The sequence below is a fragment of the Pelodiscus sinensis genome, chromosome 14 (genome assembly GCF_049634645.1).
Source record: "Pelodiscus sinensis isolate JC-2024 chromosome 14, ASM4963464v1, whole genome shotgun sequence".
NCBI lineage: Eukaryota > Metazoa > Chordata > Testudines > Trionychidae > Pelodiscus > Pelodiscus sinensis.
Genome location: NC_134724.1, coordinates 4,309,937 through 4,334,157, shown reverse-complemented (window position 1 = coordinate 4,334,157; position 24,221 = coordinate 4,309,937).

The window sequence follows — 24,221 nt, the reverse complement described above, 5'->3', positions numbered from 1 at the left end:
CTGTGAATTTGCTGAGGGTGCAATCCATCCCCTCATCCAGGTCAGTAATAAAGAGATTGAACAAAACTGGTTCCAAAACTGACACTTAGGGCGCTCTGGTTGATATTGACCGCCAACCAGACATCGAGCCATTGATCACTACTCATTGAGCTTGCTGATCCAGCCAGATTTCTATCCACTGTACAGTCCATTTATCCAATCCCTACTCCCTTAACTTGCTGGCAAGAATATTGTGGGAGACCATAGCAAAAGCTTTGCAAAAGTCAAGGTAAATCATGTCCACTGTCTTCCCCATATCTACAGAGCCAGTTACCTTGACATAGAAGGCCGTCCAGTTGGTCAAGCATGATTTGCTCTTGTTGGATCCATGTTGATTTTCCTCTGATCACTTTCCCCTCTTCCAAGTGCTTCAAAATGGATTCATTGAGGATCCCTCCATGATTTTTCTGGGGACTGAGGTGAGGCTGACCAGTCTGTAGTTCCCTGGATTCTCCTTCTTCCCTCTTTTAAAGATGGGCACTACATTTGCTTTTTCCCAGTCATCTGCGACCTCCCTTGATCACCACAAATTTTCAAAGATAATGGCCAATGGCTCTGCAATCACATTGGTTGACCCCTTCAGCGCACTCAGATGAATTAGCCCTAGCCCCATGCATTTGTGTATGTCCAGCTTTTCTTAATGTGTTCTTTCTCCACCGAGGGCTGCCCATCTTCTTCCCATACTGTCTTGCCTAGTACAGTGGTGGGAGCTGACCTCGTCTGTGAAGATAGAGGCAAAATAGCATTGAGTACTTCAGCTTTTCCCACATCATCTGTCACTAGGTCACCTCCCTAATCCAGTAAGGGTTCCACACCTTCCCTGACCACCTTCTTATTGCTAACATGCCTGTAGAAACCTTTCTTGTTACCCTTCACATCCCTTGCTAGCTGCAATTCTAATTGCACTTTGGCCTTCGTGATTACACCCCTGCATGCTCGAGCAATATATTTATACTCCTCCCTAGTCATCTGTCCACATTTCCACTTCTTGTATGCTTCCTTTTTGTGTGTAAGTTCACCAAAGATTTCACTGTTAAACCAAGCTGGTCACCCATCATATTTGCTTTTCTTACTGCACATCAGGATGGTTTTGGTACTTTGAATTGAATGCCTCATGATGGTCGGTTTCAGAGTGTTTCTAAATAGATGTAGTTACATTGGATCAGTTCCTATTTGTGGACAAGGATTTAGATTCCCGGCAGCTTCGGCTCTCTTACCTATCCCATCTGAATGTGGCCCAGGAACAGAGATTTGGAGGGGATATTGCCCACCCATGCTCCGGAGCTCTCCTGTTTACAACGGCTTTTTAGTGCCTTGTAAATATCAAACCGTTTCTGTTCATTTCACTTGGCCTGGAGACTATTGCCAGGTCTTTGACAAAGATGCTCAAGAGATTTTGCGGGCTGACAGTGAGAAGCTGGAAGCAGCAGGTGAGCTGTTTTGTGGTTGAACTTGCTTTAGTTCCTGCCTAGAAGGACCTTTGCTATATTTGGGCTTTGTTTTCTAAATGTTAAGTGGCAAGGTTGAGGCAACTCTCCAAACACTGCTGGGAATCTGGGCCTTTCTAAAAGCAGCCATTGAAAACTGGTACTCTTTAGGTTATGACAAAACCCCCAGAGGCTGTGTGTGTGTGTGTGTGTGTGTGTGTGTGATTTTTTTAAAACAAATTTTCTTATCTTGATGGTAATTGCAGTTCCTCTCTGGGTTGGGTATTATGGACTAGAATCATTTAGTTAATGAAATTAAAAGGCACATTTGTTTAATTGGAATGGCTGTCATTTACAGGCTACTGATAATTCAAAAGTAAATAATAATAATGGGCTTTGTGCTGCTGTAATCCCTTGTATTGCTCTCCTTTTTTAGAGAGACACACCCATTGTTATGTGTTAGAGGCTGTAGCCCTGGAGTTTTCAGCCAGTGTCAAGCTGGCCGCTGAATTTGGGTGCCCAAGTTCTAGACACAACAATCTGAGGGTATGTCTACACTAGCTCGTTAGTTCGAGCTAGGTAGGCAAATGAGGGCAACCAGAGTTGCAAATGAAGCCCAGGATTTAAATATCCCGGGCTTCATTTGCATGTTCCCGGGCGCCACCATTTTAAAATCCCCCTTAGTCTGAACTCCGTGCCCGCAGCACGAGGAGTAACGGTAGTTCGAATTAGGATCTCTAATTCAAACTACCTACTCCGTGCCGCGGGTGGGTTTAGCCGCGGGCATGGAGTTCGGACTAAGGGGGATTTAAAAATGGCGGCGCCCGGGAACATGCAAATGAAGCCCGGGATATTTAAATCTCGGGCTTCATTTGCAACTCCGGTTGCCCTCATTTTCCTACCTAGCTCGAACTAATGAGCTAGTGTAGACATACCCTAACAGTGGGCATGCCCTTGTTTTGCACTAGCACAGCTGAGCTCACCCTTGAGTATTAGGTACCCACATTGTTTGCACAGAATTGGCATAATGTGTCGGGGTCAGTCTTTCTGAGTAGAAAAGTGGGTGCCCGAAAAAGGAGTCCCAGGCAGAAAATGGGAGCTAGGAGGCCAGTTGTTACAATCATAAGTGAAAAATGCTGCTAAAGGAAGAAACCTAGACCAGAAACCCATGAAAAGTTAAGGCTCCTTCTCTAACGTAACTCAGCTGTGTATTCTAGAGGGAGGCAAACTCAGAGATAGTCGAGTCTCAGGCTTTGTGGTCAGGCCCGCCGATGGGGGGAGGGCAAAAGGGGCCTCTGTCCTGGGGCCTGGGCATGCAAAGGGACCCGAGGCTCTGGCTGTTGGTTGTTGCTGCTGAGGCAGCGGCAGCGCCTGCAGCCCCGAGTTCTTTAAATCGCACAGTGATGCTCTGGGCAGCTCCTTGGGCTGTCTGGGGAGTGGCGCATTCCAGGCAGCATTGGGAGGATGCCATGGTCTGGGCAGTGCTGAGGGCTGGCTATCATGGACCCTGCCCCTCCCGCCTGAGGCCCTGCCTCTTTCAGGAGCATGGAGCCCGCTGTCCTCTCCCTGCACCTTACCCAGGGGCCCGGGCATGGCTGTCAGCTCCCCTGCTTGCGGCTACCTGTAAGGTTTAAGTCCTGAGCTTCTCTTCCCAACCATGGTGGTGCCAAGTTCCTGTGGACTAGGCTGATGTCTGCAATGCAGTGTGTGATGGGGTGTGCATACTCTGCATGGGGCAGAAGGGGTTAATACCCTGTGGGCAGATGAAGTCCCGCCCCCCCCCCCCCCCCCAGCCATACTGAGCATGCGTCAAGTGCTGGGATAGTATAAAAGGGAGCAGCACAGCTCAGTCAGTGCTGGATGTTGGAGAGGAAGGACCAGCTTCAGGAGCTCCAGAACTTCATAGATTATGGCCATTGGGCCTTACTGTCCTGTGATAAAGGGGTTACCTTATAGACTCTAGCCATTAGGTTGTGCTGCCCTACAATCCAAGGGCTACTACACAGACTGCCTCAGGGTGACGGACTCAGCTCACCGACTGACGAGCAGCAGTGCAAGCAGTGTCCATGCACCCCTGGAATCTCACCCTCGCAGGGCAGGGTGCGCTTACACCCCAACACAGTGCAGTGGCAGTGTGGCAACTCAGAGATCAGCAAGGCGTTAACCCTTTCCTTGCCAAAGCTTGCTCTAAACTCCAGTTGACACAGCAGCCAAGTCATGCTACTGCTGAAGCCAAAGGGAGTTTTTCTGCTGACCTCCATAGGAGCAAGACGAGGTCCATAACGGGCAGATTTGTTGCTCAGCGCTGTAATAGCATTTCTTGTGCATCTCAATTCTTCCTGTTGACTTGGGTCATGTCGGTAAAGCCAGACTGAGAAACGTCTTAGGGGTTAAAATATCATAGACACTCAACTCCAGGGTTCGCTAACATGATTACAGCTAGCTGGCTGGAGTCCCATTACCCTGGGCTTACACTGCAGTGCAAACCCACCCTAACTGCCCTGACCGTCGATGCAATGAACTAGCTACTAAGCAATGCTGCCTCCTGAAAGTCAATAGGTCCTGTAGCTTCCATCTCGAATACACCCCTGCATGCGCCTAGGTGCCAGTGTTTGAAAGTGTAACAACGTGCTGAAATGGTCACTAGGTATGCATGTGATCTGTGTGTATCATGTGTGCCAGCCCCCTCCTCCTATTTCTTTATGGCCTGATTTTTGGGGCCCAGTGGCTAGACTTGAACCCAGGTCACCCCAAACTTCAGTGCGGTTTGTGAGTCCAGAAACTATACTTATTCATACCCTCTTACCCATGAGCAGCTCAGAGCCCTTTCCATACATTAGTATAGTGTGAGAACAGCCCTGTCAGGAGGCCTGGACTATTAAATCCATTTTTCAGATGTGTAAACCGAGGCAAAACAGTGCTAGACTACTTGCCCAGGTGGGAGGGCTTGGAAGAGAATGCTCAAATCACCTTCCTGCTGTGTAGTGAGCAGAGGTGGCCACTCACTGATCCGGAAGGAGAAGAACCCCTCCCTGAGCCCGGGTGGGCCAAGCCGGGTCCTGCCTCTTTAATTCCCAGGAGGCCAAGGGGCGGGGCAACGAGCATAAAAGCCCAGCCCAGGAGCTCAGTCGGAGCCCAGCCCCTGGAGGAGGCAGAGACCTGCCCTGAGAACCCAAGCCAGGAGGGCCCTGAGGACCTGGCAGAGGTTGAGGGCGGCCTGGGCTGATGCTCTGAAGAGGAGACCTTCTTTACTCTACCGCGGGGTGCAGGCTACCAGGATCCTGAGAACCAATAGACGACCGGGAGCCAAGTAGATGCCGAGGGGGAATTAGGAAATAGCCCAGGGGAAGACGACGATTGTCAGGCTGCTCTAATAGCCCTTTAAAGTGTGTTGATGAGTTGTTGATTGGATCCCCACTGACTCCAGTGGCCGCCAAAGCTGCCACTGCGAAGACCCTGGGCCAGGACGCGGTGAAGTAGGGAGGGCCCAGGTTTCCCCCTGGCACCGTACATACGGGGAGGCAGTCTCCCCCTCTCCGCTTCTGCTCTGTTTGTTCACCTGCCCCACCCTGAACCTGGGCCTTGCCGCACTGACTCTGGAACTGCATTTGCATTACCGTTTGCCCTGCCCTCAGGCTCCGGGGGTTGAGCGGAACCGCTGGACCATTACAGGGGCCCAGGACTAAGCCAGCCTGCTTACACGCTGTAACCAGAAGACGCCCCTGCCCTTTCTTCCTAACATGTTATTAAAAAAGCACTGGAGAAAGATGAGAGAAAATGAGAGGGGTAACAATGCTTCTCCCTTCACACTGTTTCTAAAAACCATCTACATGTTTTGTCAGAGGCTGGAGAGGGATGGCAGGAGAGAAATCGCTTGATCACTGTCTTCGGTCCACCCCCTCTGGGGCACCCGGTGCTGGCCACTGTCGGCAGACAGGCTACTGGGCTAGATGGACCTTTGGTCTGACCCAGTACGGCCGTTCTTATGTTAGTCCATAAAGTGCTACCAGACCATTTGTTGTTTTTTCAATTTCCCAGGTGTTAACTTTCCAGCTAGCTGATGATTCTTTGATTTCTCCTTTTGTTCTCAATCATTGTTTTTCACAAGTAGCAATAGCTTAGGGCAACTGGAAACAAACCAGAATTACAATTAATACATTTAATTCTCACTGTTCTTTTTTATGCATACACCTGATGTCCGTGAGGTTGAAAGAAAGTATCTCCTTACCCCATCTGAATTGTTTAGCATATTTTATTAACAAAGTTCTCTTTTACATGGCAGTCCATTGAGGTTCATTAATCAACAATTGCCATGAAGTGAAAAATTCTCAAACTTCCAAAAATCTTTTTCTTGGATCCAGCTAGTACTAACAATGAAGTTTTACTTGGCTAAATGTCTACTGCTTTGATGTGTCTGGGTGAGAAACTAAAAGCCACAAAGGTGTTATAAACCAAGCAGGGATCACAGCTTTAGACAGCATGGTATGTGCGTTTAAACCAAGATATATTTATATTAGGTATCAGGAATTTAATATTAGCTTTGCATTAGAGAGAACGTTTGGAATTTCAGAGACGTTTTCCTTCCCATCAGCTTAAGCTGATCTCATATTTTGAAAAAAAAAAAAAAAAAAAAAAAAAAAAGGAAAACAGCAACAGACTCCCCTCAATGTTGCAAAAATGGCACCAAATCTGGGCTCCAAAAACGGTGGTAATTTTTTGGAGCAGTTTCTGGGCAATTCTACTAGTCCTATTGCCCCACCCCCTGTTAGTTTTGGCAAGTGCTATTGTTTCAAGATGAGCTTGTGTGGTTTGGAGACATTCGGGTACCTCTCAATGGCCAAGGGTAACCAGGCATATTGGCTGTTCGACTTTACGAGCTGATCTTTAAGGGCCTGTGCCAATGACGTCATTGGGCTGGGCCCAGAGCTAGTGAGGGAGGAGTCTTTCATGCCACAGCACTCGTGGCAAACCAATAGAAAGAGAGGGCGGGGCGAGAACCATGGGAGAGTTTTGGGTGGATGTGCACGTTGCTTCGTCACCGGCCCCGGGTTTTCCTGCTATAGAAAGGCTCATGCAGTACCCACTGAAGTCAATAGACTCCCAATGATTCCCAAGGGGCGCTGGGCTGGTTAGAGGAACAGACGATGGGTAAACCTAGCTCACTCTGTCTGTGTGACAGGGCGTTCGCCCTGCACTGGCCCTTTAAGGGCAAACCCCAGCCTGGAGCAGGGCCTGGAAGTTTAGCCCCAGCTGAGGCTGCATTAGTTGATTAAGGCCCAGCTGGCAGCTATATAAGAGGATGGGCTGCTGCTCCCAGGTAGAGCAGTGAGAGCCTGGCTGCTGGGGGAGTAGGCGGCTCCCTGGAGCTAGGGCAGGGCTGGGGAGGCCGGACGGGGCTAGGGAAACTCTGGCCAAGAAAACGCCCAGACTGCAGGGCCTGAAGAACTGCCCGCTGAAGAAACAACAACTCCTGGAAGGGGGGCTCAGAGACTGACGTGGGCACTGCCGGAGGGCAGTGTCCTGAAGAGATCGCCGTGGCCTGCAGGAAAGAGGGGAAACACCACGTGAGGGAAGGTATCCTGCCAGCAGAAGAAGCTAATTCCTAGGACAGACGGCAGGGGGTGCTATGGTGGTGAGTGAACCCCCTCACAGTCTGCTAAATATTTTCTGCACTCAGCTGAGCCATCGAAGGTCTATTTCAGGCCAGATACGGGAGCCTAAGGCAGGGTCATCACACTCCCGGCCTGCGGGCCATCGACAGACCGAGCACTTCCTCAGTCTGGCCCACAAAATATTTTGAAAAAGTGATTTAATCAGGCCCACATGGCTGCTAGCTAGCTCGGAGGGGAGAGAGACTCATCCGCATGCACGGCTCCCAGCAGAACCCAAGCCCCCACCACCCACATAGTCCCAGCCGCAGAGCGCGCTGCTCGGTCCGGGAAGGCATGTTGGCTGCCTCTGCCGTGATACGAACCGCGCTGGCCAGGGTGTCACCTGTGCGGACGCACTTCTGAAGCCAGCGGGAAGGGGCCAGTGGCTGTGCTTTTGGCTACTCCAGGGGCAGACAGGGATCTCAGCATGAGGACATAGCTGGGGTTTTCCAAAAAAAAAAAAAAAAAGAAAGAGGACGCTCATGAGCAAATCAGGAGAGTCGGCATCACTGAGATCTAGTCAGTTTCACAAACTGTGTTAACAGTGTCACATCTTGCACCTATGGACGTACGTTCCCCGGGCTACAGGGATGTGCTGGAGTTGTGGAACTAGCAGCCAGAAGCCCCTCCAGCCTTGCTGCACTGCTGCCGGGGGCTGGTAGGTTTTAAATCACCCAGGGGTGGCAGGCAGAGCTGGGGGAAGCATGGAGTGGGGGAGGAGGGGGAGCATGCGAGCCAGCAGGTGGGGCTGGGAGATGTGCGTGGTGGGGGGAGGGGGCGGTGCCCACTGGCCTGCTAGGAGGATTTGAGGACTGGCACTGGCAGAGTGTAGGGAGCGCAGAGGGAGGCAGGGCATTTCGCAGAGCCAAGAACAGCCATCTGGTTTGGATGGTTTAGACACAGTAAATCCTGCATCTTGGCAGGGGATTAAACTAGATGACCCTGGTGGTCCTGTCTAACTTGATTGTTCTGTAGTTTGAAGACTGCATGAGTACGAACCATACCTGCTACACACCCACAAACCCAGCCTCCAAACGTCCTCCAACCTAGGGAAATAAGGAGAGTCCGTAACCCACTGTGGCCTTGTCTTCACTCTGCGGAAGATCACTGCTGTCACAATCGATCTTCCGGAGTTCGAGTTAGCAGGACTAGTTAAGACTCGCTAAATTGAACTCAGAGGGTGCACCTGCCAGCAGCCGGTACTCCCTCTCCTTTGAGGAGTAAAGGAAGCTGAAGGGAATGTTTGGTCCAGTTGGCCTCCCATTGTGGGGACGGTGCCAAGCTTGGCTTAAGGTAAGAGGACTCCAGCTACATATTCTACACAGCTGTGTACCTTAAGCTGAGCTTCCAGGTCTAGTGTAGACCTGGCCTAAGACACAGTCTTTGGCTTGGTCTCTGAAATTGATCTAGCAGCTTGTCATCTTTCTATTGCACTGTGATACCTTAATTTACCACAAGGAGAGCACAAATGAAGCCGGTACTTCCTTATACTGTCGGTGTGAGATGCAATTGTTGCTGCTGATAATAGGTCTTGAGGCACTTTTTCGGTCAGCTGTTTGAAACGGATAAAACTGTCACAGAATGTCATTCTCCTGGTCTTTGTTTCTGTGTTTTTGCATGAGTCTATTTTTGTTGCTTAGATTCCAAATTACTGTATTTTGCTTACTGTGAAAGCCTGCATTTTGCACACATTGCACATTCTATGAAACCTCAGAAAAACTCTGGCAGTGCGAATACCTTCGCCAGTGGAGCTGGAAAGATTTTCCAGTCTCATGAAGAGAACGTCCCTGCCATGTTTCTGAATACAAATACGTAGTTTTGATCAACTACCAAATGTGCAGATGTTTCCAAAGTGAAATTTTCCCAGGCCATCAGAGAAAAAGGAGGCTTCCGAAGGATGGGCCCAATTCTGATCTTATATTAGTGCAGCTCCAATCTAAATCTATGGAAGCCACATGAGTGTAAAATGGGTTTGAAACCCGAAATGGTGCCTGTGTCTTCTACATGCAATCTTACCAGAGGGGTGTCATATCTTGGTGTGCTTCTGCCTCATTGAGTGACCTCAGATGAGTGAGCTAGGGCCTGATTCGACTCTCATTGAAATCATCAAGAGTCTTTCTTAACCAGTTTTTGCCTCTCTTAAAGCAGATAATGAGCTGTGCCTTCCAGGGCTGGGTAGTTGATGCTCCATACATGAAAACCTGTGTGTAAGTGCACTTTCTGCACGTCTGTTATTGTTCATTGTTTCTTTGCGTTGTTCTGTTTTGAGAGAGGGACAATCTCTGGAAAAAGAAATGAAATGAGTTAGGGTGGCATCCAGCATCAGACATAGTCAGCTGAAGACTTAACATTGAGCTCTAAATGGAACTTGGGGTTATTATTTTTTTTAATTGATCAGTTAATTTTGGTAATGAATTTTAAATCTTATGAATGATGGCTAAGGGCATAAAGCTTGATGCTTCTGTATAGCTCCATGCCAATCCTTATTTTTATGCAGTTTTAATTCGAATGGATTTTCCCACCCTCTGTGCATTTTGCTTTGCTTTTCCTGAAGAGAGCAAACGGTTCCGGACAGGAAAGGGCTGTGATTGCCAAGGTTAATAATTTGGGGCTTGAAAATGTGGGAGGTGCCATTTGTTGAAAAAATATAATAATCAGATACCCTGTCCGGTTTTGTAAACCACAGTGGACAAAAATAAACACGCCTCCTAAACAGAATCAAAAGATGAAGGGCAGTGGATGCCGACTGAAGAGGCAGATGGAAAGAGCATTTCCTATTTGGTTTAGCAGTTGCAGACTTTTGTCTCCAGTCGACATGCATTTCCGCCAGTGATTCATCATAAACTTGAATTTATAAATACACGCCACCTCGGCCTAGCACATCTATTGCAGGGGGCTTAGTGCGGAAAAAGAAAGTGCCCATTTTTAATGATACCTGAGAGATGCACAGAAAGAGGTTTTTATAGGGCTGTTGACTCAGTGTTTCTTTTATTTACTTTAAGGAAGAGACGGGGGCTGTAGGGATTCCTTAGAGAGCTGATTCAAGCCATCCCCACCAGGCAGTGTCCACAATCCACATGTCTGGGGAGGCAGGTTTGGAAGCAGCCACTCAGTGGCTGGAAAGAGGACAGTTTGAGAGTTGTAAACACCTGGTTTCTTGGGGAAAAGGAGTCATTTGCAAGCAGCCACCATTAGGGTTGCCAGATACTTTCACAAAAAATCCCGAACACGACGGGATTGAGAAAACAAAACAAAAAAATGGGAGAGTGGAGTTGTTAAGTGCCAAAAAAAAAAGTCACTGTGCCTTTAAATCCACATACTCTCTCTCCCCCTCCCCCCCTCCCCCCCTCCCCGCCCCGCCAGATGTGGCAGGGGAAGGTTTACATGTCCGGTATTTTCTGTTTTTTTTCTTACCGGACAGAGGCTACTAATACTGGACACCTGGCAACCCTAGCTGCCATATGTCCCTCTCCACAGACTGGAGATTCAACAGAGTGGGAGAAGCTAAGCAAAGCCAAGTGTTTGTATTTGTAGGCATCTGTACGTTAACTGAAAACCATGAATACATTCCTTGTATAAGCTCCTCCTTTCCTAAAAGGTTCCCCAGTTTCTAATCAACTTAAAGCCGCCCTCCTTATACCATTACCTCCTACTCACATTGAGATCCTGGAATTCTTCTTGTCTTGCTGCCCCCGGGTTGGGAATGGAAGCATTTCTGCGAGGAGCCTGGATTCTATCATCTTTTTTTACCTCCTCTCCCAACTTTGGCCTCCAGGACATCTCTCCTACCTTTCCCTGTCTCCTTGGCACTTGCATAGACCATGACCTCCAGCTTGCTCCCAGCATTGCACATAAGCCTATTGAGATGTGTCGTAAGATCTGCCACCTTCGCACCTGGCCAGCTGTTTGCCGGTCGCTTCTGCAGGTCGTCACGCACACCACTGTCTGTATTTCCAATAATTGAATCCCCCTCTAGTACATTGCTCTTCCTCATGGCCAGAGTTCCCTTCCCAGCATCCTCGGTGTGAGGGAATACTGTGGCAGCCGGTGTAAAGAGGGTCCCAACTCTGCCATTGTTTCTCTCCTACCCAGCTTGAAATTCACCTTCCCTGAGCCCTTCATCCTTTTTAATGGCACAAAGGGAGCTAGGCTGGAGGGTGGGACTTTCCATCATAGCCATGAAAGCATGGGTGGTGGGTGAAACCAGTGTTCTGGGAAGCTAGCCCATGGCTGGCCCACCCCCTTCTGCCTGGGGCCCCACCCTTCCCCTGCTGGAGCCCAGAGGTTACTACTGTGAGCCCTGGAGTGCCTGGGTGAGAGCAGGGGGCAGGCAGGATGTCCCCCGCCCAAGCCCTAGAGAGGTAGGCAGGCAGCAGAGACAGGGGCATTAGGCCCAGCCTGGGGCCAGGCCAGAAGAGTGTGTGGGTATGCGAGGGTCCCCACCTGAGGTGGAGACAAAGGCAGGCAGCCCCCTGCCTGTGTCCCAGGCCCCCCACCCAGGTCAGGTGGAGCAGCTTGTCCTGGTACACACAAGGGAAGAGACACGAGTCACATGGTCAGTAATAGCCACCATAGTTCATGTCTACACTTGGGAATTATTTCAGAATAACTCCCAAAATAACTATTTCAAAATAAGCTAATTCCTTTTCCCAAGCAGGAGTTATTTAGAAATAACTCCCTAGTGTAGACATGCCCATAATATAATTAAGTGTAACATCCTCCTGGGGGAGAAATAACAGAGAAAAACATCACAGTAGCATTTCATGTCAAAAAGGGGAACTACACAAAAATGAGGGGTCTTGTTAAGCAGAAATGAAAAAGAACAGTCACACGAATGAAATGCCTGCAAACTGCATGGAGAACATTGAAAAACACAATAATAGAGGCTCAAATCAAAAGTATGCCTCAAATAAATGAAAACAATGAGAAGATCACAAAAAGTAATCCTGTCTAAACAGCAGAGTAAAAGAGGCAGTGAGAGGTCAAAGGCATCTTTTAAAAACTGGAAGTTAAACTGAGGAAAATAGAAAGGCGTGTAAACTCGGACAAGTCAAGTGTAAAAGCACAGTCAGGCCAAAAAGGAATTTGAAGAGCAACTAGCTAAGGATACAAAAACTTTTTAAAGTAATTCAGAACCAGGAATCCTGCCAAACAATCTATGGAACTCCTGTAAAACTGATGGGTTAACGGAGCACTCCGGGAAGAAGAGACCATTGCAGAGGAGCTAAATGAATTCTTTGCATTGTTCTTCACAACCAAGAATGTGGGGGAGAGCCCCACAGCTGAGCCATTCTGTTTTGGTGACATTTGAATAATTGTCCCAGACTGAGATGTCAACAGAAAACATTTTGGAACAGATTACTAAAATAAACAGAAATAAGTGATCAGGACTAAGGGCACGTCTAAACATCTACATTCCTCTTTTGAAAGAGGAATGTAGATGAAGCTGATCGAAAATTCAAATGAAGCTCGGATTTACAAATCTCACGCTTCATTTGAATAATCGCACGAGAGCGCTTTTTCGAAAAAGGGTTTTTCGAAAAAGGAACTGCAGTCTAGACAGGATTCTTTCAGGAAAAACTTCCCTTTTTCAAAAGAACCCATACTCCTAAAAAAAGGAGGAGTACGGGTTCTTTTGAAAAGGGTTTTTTTTTCGAAAGAACCCCGTCTAGACTGCAGTTTCTTTTTCGAGAAAACCCTTTTTCGGAAAAGCGCTCTCATGTGATTATGCAAATGAAGCCGAGATTTGTAAATCTGTGCTTCATTTGAATTTTCAATCGGCCTCATTTATATTCCTCTTTTGAAAGAGTTATGTAGTTCAGACATAGCTTAAGTGATGTTCACCCAAGAGTTCTGAAGGAACTCAAATGTGAAATTGCAGCTCTGCTAAGTGTGATAGTTTACATATCACTTAAATCAGCCCCTTTACCAGATGAATGACTAATTGAACCATTTTTTAAAAATGACTTTCTGAGACTCTCTTGCTATTAGAGGAAAATAAGCTTATCTTCAGTACCAGGCAAACTGGTTGAAACTACGGTAGAGAATGCAATTATCAGATGCCTAGATAAACACCATATTTTGGAGAAGAGACAACTGAGCTTTTATAAAAAGAAATTATGCCTCACCAATCTATTCAAGTTTTTTTGAGGGTGTGAAGAAGCATGTCGGCAAGAGTGACCCAGCTGATATAGCACACATGGACTTTCATTGATAAGGTGTCTCACCAAAGGTTCTTAAGCAAAGTAAACTGTTTTGGGATAAGAGGGAACATCCTTGCATGGATCAGTGATTAGTTTAAAGATAGAAAACAAATGGTAGAAATAAATGGTCAGTTTTCAAAATGGAGAAAGGTCTGAATAGCAGGGTCTGTAACATATTCATGTATTTTCTGGAAAAGAGATAAACAATGAGGTAGAAAATTGTAGAAGATACAAAATTACTCCAGATCATTAAGTCCAAAGCTGATTGCAAAGAGTTACAAAGGGACCGCACAAAACTGTGACTGTTTGACAAGATGACAGATGAAATTCAATGTTGAAAAGTGTAACATAAAGCACATTAGAAGAAATAATCCCTGTTGTGTAAATAAAAGGATGGGGTCTAAATTAGCTGCTACTACCCAAGAAAGGGATCTTGGAGTCATTGTGGATAAAATCTGCTCACTTTGCAGCCTCAGTCAAAAAAGTAAACACAATGTTAGGAAAGGGATGGATAATAAGACAAAAAAGTCATCATGTCATTAGATCATTCCATAGTATGCCCATATGTTGAATACTGTGTGCAATTGTGTTCACCCCATCTCAAAAAAGATACCTTTTTCTGCACCATTTGCAATTCTAATGTAACAAATTATTGGGGGTATGGATCAGCTTCCATATGAGAGAAGATTAAAACCACTAGGGGTATGTCCACACTGCCACCCTAGTTCAAACTAGGGTGGCTAATGTAGTAATTCAAACTTGCAAATGAAGCCCGGGATTAAAATATCCTGGACTTTATTTGCATGTTCCCGGGCGTCGCCATTTTTAAATGCCCCGTAGTTTGAACTCCCTGCCCACGGCTACACGTGGCACGGACTAGGTAGTTCGAATTAAAGTTCCTAATTTGAACTACTGTTACTCCACATTGCTAGAAGACTTACCCGGCATTGTCCCAGTCCGGCCTGGGGCCGTGCACCCTGGTTGCAGGCTTCTCCCCGGGGCCAACCAGGGGACAGAAGAAGGGGACCATTCAAGCCACCTGCTGGCACTCCCCAGGGCTGGCAGCCCCTTCCCAGGGCAGACTAGGGTGTTAGCTGCTGCCCCCTATGGTCATCCCTCCTACCAGACCCCTCCCTTTCCATTTTATGAGAAACAATTGAATTCTGAGCACATCCCATTGTCCTGGCACAACCAAACTTGCCTTAAGTTAGGATAAGAGAGGAAGCTGCATCCCAAATTTGGTGACCCTAGCTCTTACTGTTTATGAGGAGTTTTTAACAAATGGACTCTCAGAAGGACAGATACACAATTTTTGGCTCCTTCTCAGAGACAACATGACCAAGCCTGAAGCTTCAAGAAGCGCCTTTAATGGTATTAAAAAATCATTAGAACAAGTCCAAAGAGTCTCCTTAATTAGCTGTTGAATGAAGCTGATGTTCGTTGTTCTCAAGTAGATCAACCTGATGTTAATGACATGGAAACTGGCTAGAATATTAATGAATTTTGCACAGTTGCAGAGAGCACAAGAATCCTAATGCTAGTCATGCGCTGATAAAGCTGCTATCAGTTTCTGCACCAAGGAATATTTAAGGAAGAGATCTACTTTATGGTTGTTGCTGTTAGTCCACATACAACCATCTGACTCATTCCCAGAGCACAAGTCCAGTGTCCACACTGCAAAGACTTGAACCTGGATTCTGGCTTGCATCCCCCTGAGGCCCTGGGTCCGAGTCCAGGATTAGCATGATTTGTGTGTAAATGGGAAGTGGGTTGGGCTGCCAATGGAGCCTGATTACAGAGTCATTCAGCCATGGAGTTTTTCGAGCTGTTTCTGGATTGCATCCCAGTGCAAGGGACTCAGGCCCTGGGGTAGGTGATGCAGCAGGAATCAGTACTCGTGTAACAGTTCGTGATATCAGCCACACAAAGGGTATGTCTAAACTACATGGTTCCGTTGACGGAGCCATGTAGATTAGTGTACTCGACAAAGGGAAATGAAGCGGCGATTTAAATAGCCGCTTCATTTCAATCAAAATGGCCGCCGCGCTGTGCCGGTCAGCTGTTTGTCAGCACAGCATGGCGGCCATTTTGATTTAAATGAAGTGGCGATTATTTAAATCGCCGCTTCATTTCCCTTTGACCTCCTGCCTCATCTACATGGCTCTGTCGACGGAGCCATATAGTTTAGACACACCCAAACACTTCTGAGTTCTGTCGTCCTGTAGCCACCACTCCTGTTCTAGGAACTGTGAAGTAAACACCTGCTCCCAGGCTGCCCTCAAGCTCTGTGGCAATTACTGCTAAATAAATGGCACCTAGCTGGCTGCTCATAGGGCCGGCCTGAGCCATTCGTGTACCTCGGACGCCCTGCGCATGCGTGGCACCGCCCCGGGTGCGTGGAGCATGCGTGGTGCTGCCCCCGCCTGGCCCAGCAGACCCGCGTGGCCCCCCCTATAATGGGGCACCCCGGGCGGTAGCCCTGTCAGCCCATAGCTTGGGCTGGCTCTGGCTGCTCACCATGGTTACTGTGCTTGCCTGACTTCCTTCTCTTCTGTGGCTCCCACCACCTGCTTGTGCAACTGCCTCTCCAAAATGGCTTCTGCCTGTGTTTGGGCCTGTTAGCTAATAGGGGTAGCCTAACCACTCCAGCTGGGGTTTGGTTGCTCAAATCCAAAATGGCCAGGGCTTTGCAAAGCTCAGCTCTGCTTTTTTTGGCGGGGGGAGGGCACCATAAAATAGAGGACAAAGCCAGGGAGCAGGAATCTGAAGACCTGGGTTCTTTCCCCAGCGTCACGTCTAGCTGACAACGTTGAATGGTGTCATCTTAACATTTTTATACTCGAGTTCCTACCGCAAGGCACCTAAATAAGTGACCTGGTCTTCAGAGGAAAGGAGCATTTATGTGCTTCAGCATTCAGTGTGTCGTGGGGCTTAATTAACACGTGTCTGGGGAGGGCATCGTGATCCTCAAGTGAATTCGGTAAGTGCACAGTATTCTCAGAGTGCATCGTGAGGTCTGCTCTTCCCTCACATCCAGGCAAAACTGCCATTGACTTCCATGGCAACGTTTTGCCTCAGAGAAAACCAAGGAGTCGAGGACTTAGACCAGGGGTCACCAATGAGGAGATCTGGATCTACTGGTAGATCCTGGAGCCTCTGACAGTGATCCTGACTGATTTGGCCCAGAGGCTATCGAGTTTGGGCATTTCAGTTGTCCCTCCCCCATGGTGCTCCTGCCCTCTGCCTTGGAGGAGCCCCTGCGGGAGGCTAAAAAGAGGGGTGCTGCTGTCAGGGTGTCCCCGTTCCCCTGTCCCCTCTCTCCACAGAGTGAGCAGGGTAGGGCAGGGCCTTGAAGAAGGGGCAGGGAAGGAGGTGGGGCAAAGGTGTTTGGGTGTGAGGTAGATCCTGGATTGACTTAAATTCAAAAAGTGACCTTGTGCTTAGAAAGGCTGGAGAACCGCTGATTTAGACCCTTGTTATTTTGCTCATTGCTAATAATGAATATTCTCTAATTAAGTGTCTCTTGCTGACTCCCTTGCACAGTAATGCTGGGCCGGCTAATGCCGCATTTATAAGGTAGCCCGGTGCGATGCATCATAAAGACACTTTTGAAGCATTTTTGTTTTTAGAAAGTGCCAATGCTCATGGAAAGAATTAGGTCAGGTGTTTACAAGTCAAAGTGTTGGGGATAATTAGTTGGAAGGCAGCAGCCTTAGAAAAGAAGGTTGTTTTCCAGCTCTCCCAAGAAGCATGTAGTAATGGGTATGTTTGTAGTCACATCTCCTCTGCGAGTTTCCACCTACTAACTACAGTAGCTGTTATATTTTGTTCTGGGGAAAGGGGAAAGCAGGGCTTAGAAAGCTCTCCAAAATGAATAAGCCCGTGATGTCAGGGTTTGATGTAACGAACCTTCACATTCTCTTAAGGGGGCTTCTTGTAAATTCAGGACTCCATCTGATACTAGTGTGTTGCTGGTGTGATTTCGGTCCAGTGTTGTCACCCTGGGGGTAGGGGTAGAAATGTAAAAAAGGCCATTTGTTACCCAGTGGCCAAGCGTGTGTAAGAGGGGCAGGGGGGAGAAAGACTAGCTATTTTTGCCCTTCCAGTTGTACAGCCTCCTTCCCCCCCTCCCCAATGATGCTTTCCATGGAAACTCTGCCTATATTAACTTTGGCAAGGACTGAGGGAATATTTCTGGAAGCTTTAAAATCCTCTGTGGCATGTGCTTCATTTTTGTTCATCTACAGCGTCTTTATATTTATCAAGTAAAGGAGACTTTATCTCGTTGTAACAGCTGAACCCCCCCCTTTCCACGTCACCCCCCCCAGGCCCACTCCTGGACTGCCCAACTCATCAGAAAACAGCCAGAGAGCAAGTCCCAGAGAAGAGCCTGCAAAATGCTGAGCTTCAAGGGGGAAGGAAGAAGATTGGGCACATAATTCTTCCCCTGACAGGATATAGAGGTTAAAATTAAGTTACCTCCTGTCTGTAAACTTTATTTTAAAGTGATGAGACTATAACTCCTTCTACTGAAGCAAAATAATGGGTTATGGGCCTGCTTCTCCTTTTGACTAAAGTCTCTCTCTGGTGTTGCGGCACCAAAAAGAGGCCTTATATTAGAAATGAGAAATAGACTCATTAGCTGCTGCTTTTTCTAAAGTGTTCTTCCTCTATGGAAATTGACTTGCTAAACCGTTAGTGTGAAGTACACAGGCTCGATTTGAGAAGATCCCAAATCGATGACGGTCTGCACTTATTTGTCCTGGAATCACAAATGCTCCATGCCAATCTTTGATAAAGGCCTTCTCAGTCCCTAATACTGGGACTTTTCAGTTTAGAAAAGAGGAGACTGGGGGGGGGGGGGGGGAGATATGAAGGAGGTCTATAAAATCATGAGTGGTGTGGTGAAAGTGAATAAGGAAAAGTTATTTACTTGCTCCCACAACACGAGAACTAGGGGGAGTCACCAAATGAAATTAGTAGGTAGCAGGTTTAAAACAAACACAAGGAAGTATTTCTTCACACAACGCACAGTCAACTTGTGGAACTCCTTGCCAGAGGATGTTGTAAAGACCAGGACTTTAACAGGGTTCATAAAAGGATTCATGGAGGATAGGTCCATCAATGTCTATTAGCCAGGATGGTAGGAATGGTGTCCCCAGCCTCTGTTTGTCACAAGCTGAGAATGGATGACAGGGAGATCACTTGATGAATGCCTGTTCTGTTCATTCCCTCTGAAGCACCTGGCATTGGCCATGGCCAGTGTCGGCAGTCAGGACACTGGGCTCGATGGACATTTGGTCTGACCCAGTCTGGCCGTTCTTATGTTCCCGGAGCATGTCCCATCCCAGTGCTTCCTGCATGCGGTGGAATTGGGGAGGGGCTGAGACAGAGCTTCTGGCAGGCAGGAAGCCCTGGAGGGAAACGAGGGTGTTTGGCTGCCGGTGGGTGCTAAGCACCCACTGGTATTTTTTTCTTTCATGCTACAGCCCCGAAGCACCCACAGAGTCGGTGCCGATATCCACGCGTGTTTTTTTTCCAAACTCCTGTGAACTGAACAAAACCCACACCCCATTTGACACACAAGTGACAATACAAGAAGAGGCCCCATGGGCTTACCGTAACTCTGTGATCCCCGTTTGTATTGACGGCATAAATAGACCTGCAGCAAAATCTCTCATGTACATGAGTGGCTTGCCACTGTTGTTGAAGTAATACCAATCTACCACATGAATGATCTGGGTGTTTTAGTCTGCAGTTATGCAAGACTAGTTTGCACTGTGGTCCATTTCAAACGACCAAAGCGATCACTTTGTAAAAACTTGTTATAGCTACAGAAATCTCTCCTGTGCTTATACGGTGCTTTGTGCACCAGTTTTAGCCCAGAGCCAATGTGTGGGGGCAAGTTAAACCCTTGAGAACTGGGATCTGTAATAAAAACAAGCACAGGCAGCCACTTAACTGTACCAGCACTACTATTAAAATCCCCTTCAGAAAATGTTTAGCTAAGGGTTTAGTTTGGAGCAAACATAGCTAAAGTACAACCATAGGCCCTGCTTAGTAGAACCAGATGTTGATTGTTTTGGGTCCATTCAGTGATTATTCAGATGCTGGTGGATTTGAGCAAGGAACAGCATCGGCAGAACAATGGCTCAGATCCTTAGATAGCATCAATTTCTATTGGAATCATCGGGCAAAATGGTATTGCGGGGGATATTTAATAGCAGCATGTCTATTCACTATCTTCATCCTTACATGGTTTATACAAGATATACAGATGTCTGTGCTTTCCAGATGTTGCTCTCATCTCATCTCTCAATCTCATCTTCTTGAAACTTTCTGCACTTCAAGTAATCTCTTAAAAATTATTTCCCCGTTTGAGATTTCTTTTCTCCCGTCTTAATGGTATTTTTGCTTGTTTGTTTTGGTTTTGGTTTTAAAGTAATCTAGGGCCTAATCCTACAAAATCCCCAGGCATGACAATCCCGCCGTCGTCACTGGGAATTCTGCCCTTAGAGGATTTTCAAGATGAGGCCTAGTGTTCCCTATAAGCTGTGCTCTTGTGCGGCTACTCAGGAGAGATTCTAATGCCTCCCAACTGATTAGCAGAGAGCCCATAGCTAGGTTTTGTGTTTCTGTGGATGGTGCACATTCACACATGTCTCAGTGCATATAACAAAAATTATTCCACACATAGATGGAAAAAATTCTGCACATGGATGGGAAAGTTTAGAGGGAACATCAGGTCCCTATTTCTCAACCATAGGCCAAAGGATTCAAGGCACTTTGAAGACAAACTTTTCAAACTTTTCTCTTCAGCCATGAGAGCTAGGAACCCAGGGTATGTCTACACTAGCCCCCTAGTTCGAACTAAGGAGGCTAATGTAGGCATTCAAAGTTGCAAATGAAGCCCGGGATTAAATATCCCGGGCTTTATTTGCATCTTCCCGTCCGGGCGCCATTTTTAAATCCCCGTAGTCCGAACTACTGCCCGCGGCTACACGCGGAAGTCAAACGTTAACTCGAAGTCCTTAGTTCGAGTTAACTGTTACACCTCGTTTTTGCGCAGTTGGGGTTGGGTTGCTGGATGAGTTCCAAGGGCCTTTTGGATCGGATGCTGTGCAGACAAACTCAACAGCGTGCAAATCCATAAGAGGAAGCCTCAACTCAGCCAACTGTCATTTTTGTCCCACCCCCTGGCACAGATCCTCACCTGCTTCTCTCTGGCCAGAGTGAAGTGGCGAGAAGTCAGATGTAACTGTCCTCCTGAGTCCCCTCAGTGTGAGGGGAACATAGAGGCCGAGTCAGTAAAACAGTTTTTCCTCATTTCCAACCTAGACCTCCTGCACTGCAGCTTGGGCCTGTTGCTCCTCGTTCCGTCATCTGCCACCCCTGAGACCAGCCTCTCTCCATCCTCTTTGATACCCCCCTTCAGGGAGTTGAAGGCTGCTCTCAAATCCCCCCTCACTCTTCTCGTCTGTAGCTTAAACAAGCTCAAATCCCTCCGCCTCTATTCATAGGTCATGTGCTTCAGTCCCTCCCCCAATTATTTTGGTCGCCCTCCGCTGGACTCTCTGCAATGCACCCGCATCCTTTCTGTAGTGGGGTGCCTAGAATTGGATGTAGCTTAGGGCAGCTATAAGGAGGAGAGGCATCCTGGGTTAATATTAGCAGAAAAGGCACTTCTGAATGATGCAGGTTGAACCTACTTGGTCCAGCATCCTTGGGACCTCACTGGTCCCAGGTGTGGGATTTTGCTGGACTGGGAGTGGTCATTTCTGGCCCCCCTGCTGCTGACCCCACCCCTTGCTCTGCCCCATTCCCCCCCCCCCCCCCACCAGTTTCTCGCCTCCCCCAGGCAGCCCAGCTAGGTTTTCCACTTGGCTTTCTGCCCAGCCTGGCTGAGCCCCATGACGGCTCAGGGCCCCCCACCACAGCCCAACTGAGCCGCATGCCTGGCTTCCCAGCTCCTGGCCCCCCTCTACCCACAGCCCAGCTGAGCCGTGCGTCACCCCCCCCTGCATCGCTCTGGACTCCCGACCCCCGCAACCCTCCAGGATCCCGGATGTTGCAGGACCAGAGAGTTCCAATGTATAGAGTTGCAACCTGTAGGATGATCATGAATGAATTTATGGGTGGAGCTGACAAACAAAGAGCTAACCCCACTGGTTAAAGTGACCTGAAGGTGTCTAAGCTGCTGTCATGCAGATCACCTTCCTCCCCTCCACCCATCAATGATTGAAATGTTGCGTAACTCTTGTTCCATATCAGCTTCAACTGTGACCCAAGACATTTTGGGGATTCATTGGACTGAGACACTTACCCAGAGCAGGGACAAATACCCCGTTGGTAGTTGAATGACTATTTCCTGTGGGACTTCTACACATTAGAACCGAACTTATGGAGACATCATGGCAGACTTTGCTCAGTGAGAACTGCCTACAGTAAGATTGGCCACCACCCTGAGGTTGTGTGATGAGGTTTGGAACCGTAAACAACGGCACCGACTGTTGTTCTCATCGAAACAGTAAACCCACCAAGGGAAGTTTATTTTTTAAAAATAGATTGGTCAATGAAAGGCCTCTCAGATTTTTCCTGTCCCCATTCCTTACTGACTTCCTCCTAATTGTGCGGTCAGAAGGAGATGGCTCTTGCCACTTCCTTCTTTCAGCCTGCCTCATTCCTTTCAAGGGGAACCATTTTAATGGGATCAGAGGCTTTTATTAAAAGATCCACAGTGTGATTCAGGTAGAATTTAAAGGAAATATCAGAATGAGGTATTCAGCTGAGGCATGCTGGCTGTGGGGAGAAGATCGCAGGCAATTTTCCCTCTAGTCTTTTCCATCCAAACTTAACTTCTTTGCCAGGAAAGATAATGGAGCAAATAATTAAGGAACTAGTCTGCAAACACCTGGAAGATAATAACGTGATAGGTAACAGCCAGCATGGATTTGTAAAGAACAAATCATGTCAAACCAATTGGATTGCTTGCTTTGATAGGATAACAAACCTTGTGGATAAGGGAGAAGCAGTGGACATGATATACCTAGACTTTAGTAAGGCATTTGATACAGTCTCACATGATCTTCTTATCAATAAACTAGGGAAATACAACCTACTATAAGCATAACTGGCTGGATAACCGTTGTCAGAGAGTAGTTATTAATGATTCACAATCATGCTGGAAGGGCACAAGAAGTGGGGTTCTGCAGGGGTCTGTTTTGGGACCAGTTTTGTTCAATATCTTCATTAATGATTTAGATGACTTCATAGAGACTACAGGTGTTTAGTTTGCAGATGATACCAAGCTGGGAGGGGTTGCAAGTGCTTTGGAAAATAGGGTCAAAATTCAAAATGATCTGGGCAAACTAGAGAAATGGTCTGAGGTAAACAGGATGAAGTTTAATAAGACAAATGCAAAGTGCTCCACTTAGGAAGGAACAATCAGTTTCACACATACAGAATGGGAAGCGACTGTCTGGGAAGGAGTACGGCAGAAAGGGATCTAGGGGTTATAGTGGACCACAAGCTAAATATGAGTCGGCAGAGTGATGCTGTGGCAAAAAAAGCAAACATGATTCTGGGTTGCGTCAACAGGAGTGTTGTGAGCAAGACACGAGAAGTCACTATTCTACTCTACTCTGCACTGATTAGGTCTCAGTTGGAGTATTGTGTCCAGTTCTGGGCACCACATTTCAAGAAAGATGTGGAGAAATGGGAGAAGGTCCAGAGAAAAGCAACAAAAATCACTAAAGGTCTAGAAAACATGAGCTATGAGGGAAGACTGAAAGAATTGGGTTTCTTTAGTTTAGAAAAGAAAAGACTGAGAGGGGACAGGATAGTAGTTTTCAAATACCCAAAAGGATGTTACAAGGAGGAGAGAGAAAAATAGTTCTCCTTGACCTCTGATGATAGGACAAGAAGCAATGGGCTTAAATTGCAGCAAGGGAGGTTTAGGTTGGACATTCGGAAAAACTTCCTAACTGCCAGGATAGTTAAACACTGGAATAAATTGCCCAGGGAGGTTGTGGAATCTCCATCTCTGGAGATATTTAAGAGCAGGTTAGATAAATGTTTATTAAGGATGATCTAGACCGTACTGGGTCCTGCCATGAGGGCAGGGGACTGGACTTGATGACCTCTTGAGGTCTCTTCCAGTTCTAGTGTTCTAGGATTCACTCATTGAGTTCCCAGTCAGACTGGGAGCAGGAACACCCTGTGCAATGAACAACAATTGAGGGGGCACTGCAGTGATTAACACACAGTAGAAACAAACGTAAGTCACTCTAAATTAGGGTGGCCTTCATTTACTGGTTTGTGCAGAGCCAAGCACAGTGATGGCACTTAAGAAATAAAAAGCAATGCAACCCCAAAAAGGCAACCCCTGCAAAGTAATCTACCCCGTAAGTACTATGGGCCAGTTTCAGAGCTCAAGTTACACCTGCTTTGTCTAGTGTGGAGCCGCATGTGTCACTTTGGCTGTGAATTTGCATCTCTAGATCACAAGGGACTGTAAGCTCATTCTGTTGCTAAAAAGAGAGTCACAGAGAGAAGCTAGAGTGAGAACTCCTGCCCCAAAGTTATACAGGTTAGACCTCCCTGGTGTAGCACCGCGGGACCAGACCAGTCCCAAATGAGGGGGTTTGCTGGAACAGAGGAGGTTAATTTTGGCCCCTCTGTTGCTGGCCTTTGGACTCTCCTGGGGGGCTGCCAGGCTGCCAGTCTCCCAGCCAGCCCTCTCCCAGCTGCCGGCCTCAGCTCCCATGCTCCCCTCGTGGGCACCAATCCCGCTGCCAGCCCTGTACACCGGACTATGCTTTTGGCTCTGGCACGCTCCCAACTTCCAGCTCCCTGGCCACCAGATTGTCTGTGCTCCAGGCACCTTTCTGCATTACTGGGAG